The sequence below is a fragment of the Urocitellus parryii genome, assembly GCF_045843805.1.
Source record: "Urocitellus parryii isolate mUroPar1 chromosome 13 unlocalized genomic scaffold, mUroPar1.hap1 SUPER_13_unloc_8, whole genome shotgun sequence".
NCBI lineage: Eukaryota > Metazoa > Chordata > Mammalia > Rodentia > Sciuridae > Urocitellus > Urocitellus parryii.
Window position 1 is genome coordinate 1974144 of NW_027551776.1, and position 4514 is coordinate 1978657.

The following is a 4514-nucleotide window of genomic DNA, read 5'->3' on the forward strand; positions in this document are numbered from 1 at the left end:
AGTCCTATCTCACAGAAAGCATTAAAAGACAACAAAAAGTGAATTCTACAACTTCTTTTGCGCTAGAGTCATATCTTTATTCCCAGAACCTTTAGGATTCAAATGTGACATTAGGTTTTTAATCATTGTGTTGATATCTCCCTACTGTATTTTCTACAATAACTTGGGTTCTATCAAAAGCACTGTGATCATTCAAACTAGGGTCCTTGCTCTTCTTCAGTACATGGTGCTTGCTTTTCTTGAGGTTCATCAATAAAATGAAGGTGTTGGACTAATGCAGTTTCTGTTTCACCTACTCTGCCTGTGGCAGCAGTACCTGATCTCCACCCAAGGTACAGTCCAGGCCTTTGGGCTTGGGTGATGATGACTAGACAGAAATCAGATCAGCCCAGACCTCATGGTGATGGGTGAACACTTATTAACACAAAGAAGAGGGAATATAAATGTATAGGAACGGAGGCCAGCGATTCTCCAGGGTAACGAGCCCTGACCTGTCCACATGACAGACAGAAAGGTGCTTCAGGGGTTAAAAAGTGGAAAAAATACTTGTAAATTTGAAACATACCTGGGGCGACTCATAGAAGAATTTGCTATCAGCTGTGTGTATGACTGGAATCGTGTCTAGTGTGGTGGTGAGCAACCCTGAAATGTCTTGGTCTCTGCGATCAGTGTTTATGGGTAACATACTGGATGAGGCAACTGAGAAGCAGTTAAAGGAATTTTCTCAGAGGTAGGTTCTGTTGTCAGTTTCCATCTAGTATGTGATAGAGAGACGGGAAAAACCCAAAGGTTATGGCTTCAGCACCCATCATTGACTCACCCTATGGAGACCCCTTTGATCCAGAAAATGCTCCCGAATCAAATACCAAAGTAGTTGCCAGTCTCCACCCAGAACAGATGATTGAGATAATGAGGCAGATGAAGCTCTGTGTCCAGAATAATCACCAAGAAGTTCCAAACAGATTATTTCAAAATCCACAACAGGCTTATGCACTGCAGGCACAAGTAGTGATGCGAATCATGGATCCTGCAATTGCTCTGAAAATTCTGCATTGCAAGGTATATGTCACACCACTGATCACAGGCAAATCTCAGTCTTGTGTCCAGCCCTGGTGCTGGTCCTGACCCTGGGCTGTACCCAGGACCTAATGTTATACTCAATGAACAGTATCCTCCAGATCCTTAGCCTCAGTACATGGGTGGAAGACTGTGGAGAGCCATTCTCACACGTGACTGGGCAACTCCCGGTTTGGGTCTGAGGCGTTCTGGCTGTGTCGGAGCTTTCCCGGCCCTCTCCTGATGAGAGAACCCGTCCGAGTGGGGGTGTGACTGACCACAGACCCCGGGGCTCAATCACTGACCCTGACCTTGGAGTGCAGCCCCCCTCAACCTTCATTGGATGGAATTCTCCCCTGAATTTCTTGTTCCCCAATAAAAGGCTACTCCCTGGCGTGCTCACTCTCTCTCTCTCTCTCTCTCTCTCTCTCTCCTGCTAGCCCTGAGTAATCCTTGCTGCCCTATGGGTGGTTCGAGGTGGGAGCCAGAGAGGGGAGCCGTCTCGTACCTGGTCATAGAAAAAGGTAACTGAGTCTGTGTGTTTTATTTCAATCTCTGCTAGGTAACTTTTATGCCAAGAACCTCATTAATGAAACCAGTGCGCTGGTCGCATGGTGGAGAAGACTCATTAAGGACATTCCTCCTCTGATGCAGACTCCTATCCAGAGTGGAATTCTAGCTCCGGGGTCAATACCAGCAGGAGTTCCTGGAACTGGTCCTGGTTCCTTCACTCCTGGAAAAGCAATGCAGGCACAAGGAATACCAGGAGTTGGCCCAGTGCTCTTAGAACAGGGACAAGTACATATGTCAGATCCTAAAGCTTCTGTGCCTCAGGGACCTATGACTGGTAGAAGCCTACCTCCTCAAGGACTGTCAGGAGGTGCTCCAAATGACCCACATGGAGGGACTCTGCATTTAATTACTGGAGAAGTAGAACCTAGGGGTTATCTGAGTCCACCTCATCAGGGTCCCCACATGCCCAATTACTCTGGTCATGACACCTGTGGTCCTTCCTCTCATGATGTGAGAGAAGGGCCATTATCAGATCCCAGATTACTAATTGGAGAGCCTACAGGACCTACGATAGATTGAAGAGGTCTATCTATGGATAGTAGAGGAGGCAGAGGTTCTCAAGTGATGAGGCTTGAGCCATGGAAACAGAGGCCTTAGATACAAGATAATGGAGACAAGAGCAGTGGAAGGCTGGCCATGGAAGCCATAGGGCTGGAAGCAAGATCCTGATGGATTCAGACAGGTCCCAAGCATTTTAGGAGTAGGAAATCCTGGAGGTGGCATGCACAGGGGCAAGCATACAAGGGGGAAGAATTCAGGGAGCAGGTATGCAGGGGGCAAGCAAGCAAGGTGGAGGCCAGCCAAGAAGTTTTAGTTCTGAATAGAGCCAGGTAACTCCAGAGGATCAATACAAAGCAACTTTGATCATGCAGCTTCTTCAGCTGACTGCTGATCAGATTGCCATACTGCCACCTGAGCAAAAGCAGAATATCCTGATTTTAAAGGAGCAAACCCAGAAATCCATTGGAGCTATCTTTTCTCCAGTGCATGTTTTTGGCAACTTTGTCTAATATAAGGTAGTTGTAATTTTTTGGGTTAGTCTATTCTGTACCACTGGCTTACCAGTCTGCCTTCAGCAAATGGTGCTGGGAAAACTGGAAATCCATATGCAACAAAATGAAATTAAACCCCTATCTCTCACCATGCACAAAACTTAACTCAAAATGGATCAAGGATCTAGGAATTAAACTGGGAACTCTCTGTTCAATACAAGAAAAAGTAGGTCCTAATCTTCATCATGTGGGATTAAGCCCCAATTCCCTTAATAAGACTCCTATAGCACAAGAATTAAAACCAAGAATCAAAAAATGGGGTGGAATCAAACTAAAAAGTTTCTTTTCAGCAAAAGAAACAGTCTGTAGGTGAGCAGAGAGCTTACATTCTGGGAGCAAATTTTTACCCCTCACACATCAGATAGAGCACTAATCTCTAGGATATATAAAGAACTCAAAAAGCTAAGCACCAGGGCTGGGGTTGTGGCTCAGCGGTAGAGCGCTCACCTTGCACATGCAAGACCCTGGGTTTGATCCTCAGCACCACTTAAAAATAAATGAATAAAATAAAGGTATTGTATCCAACTACAACTAAAAAAAGCTAAGCACCAAAAAACCACAAACAATCCAATCAACAAATGGGCCAAGGACCTGAACAGACACTTCTCAGAAGAGGATATATAATCAATCAACAAATGTATGAAAAAATGCTCAGCATCTCTAGCAATCAGAGAAATGCAAATCAAAACTACTCTAAGATAACATCTCACTGTCAGTATGGCAGCTATTATGAAGACAAATAACAATAAGTGTTGGATAGGATGTGGGGGAAAAGGTATACTCTTACATTGCTGGTGGGACTGCAAATTGGTGCAGCCAATATAGAAAGCAGTGTGGAGATTCCTTGGAAATATGGGAATGCAACCACCATTTGACCCAGCTATCCCTCTCCTCGAACTATACCCAAAGGACTTAAAAACAGCATGCTACAGGGACACAGTCACATCAATGTTTATAGCAGCACAATTCACAATAGCTAAACTGTGGAGCCAATGTAGAGGCCCTCAGCAGATGAATGGATTAAAAAAATGTGGCATATATACACACAATGGAATTTTACTCAGCAATCAAAGAGAATAAAATCATGGTGTTTTCAGGTAAATGGATAGCATTGGAGAAGATAATGCTAAGTGAGTTAGCCAAACATCCCAAAACAAATGTCAAATGTTTACTGTGATATAAGGAGGCTTACTTATGGTGGGGTTAGGATTAGGAGCATGGGAGGATTAGATGAATTCTATATAGGGAAGAGGGTGGGAGGGAAAGGGAGGGAGCAAGAATTAGCAAGGATGGTGGAATGTGATGGACAAAGATTATCCAAAGTACATGTATGAAGACATAAATTGGGTGTCTACATACTTTATATACAACCAGAGATATGAAAAATTGTAGTATATATGTGTAATAAGAATTGTAATGCAAAAAGTACATGTATAAAGACATGAATTGGCATGAACACATTTTATATACAAAGATATGAAAAATTGTGCTCTATATGTGTAATAAGAATTGTAATCCATTCCACTGTCATGTATTTTTTTAAAAATAAAATCAATTAAAAAAAGAAACCCATTGGAGCAAATTGAAAGATTCTTAAAAATACTTGGCTGCAGTTTCATAAAGTTTATTCTGTAGCATAGAAAATGGGTATAAGAAGTTGACTTCTGCATCCCTACACTTTAATGATTAGAATTTCCCTCCTAGAACTTAATCACATTTCTTGTTGTCTTTGTGTTTTCAATTTTAATTGAGGGTAGGGGGTAAAGAGAGTGGATCTGTTCACTTTAAGTCCCTGTAAATATACAAAAATAACTCTGAAAATGATTGTATCAA

At 42.6% G+C, this 4514-nt stretch overlaps 1 pseudogene; it reads left to right on the forward strand.

The window, feature by feature from the left end:
• The first annotated feature begins 605 nt into the window (after positions 1–605).
• On the forward strand, positions 606–2237 carry LOC144251459 (cleavage stimulation factor subunit 2 tau variant-like; annotated as a pseudogene).
• Positions 2238–4514: the final 2277 nt, after the last annotated feature.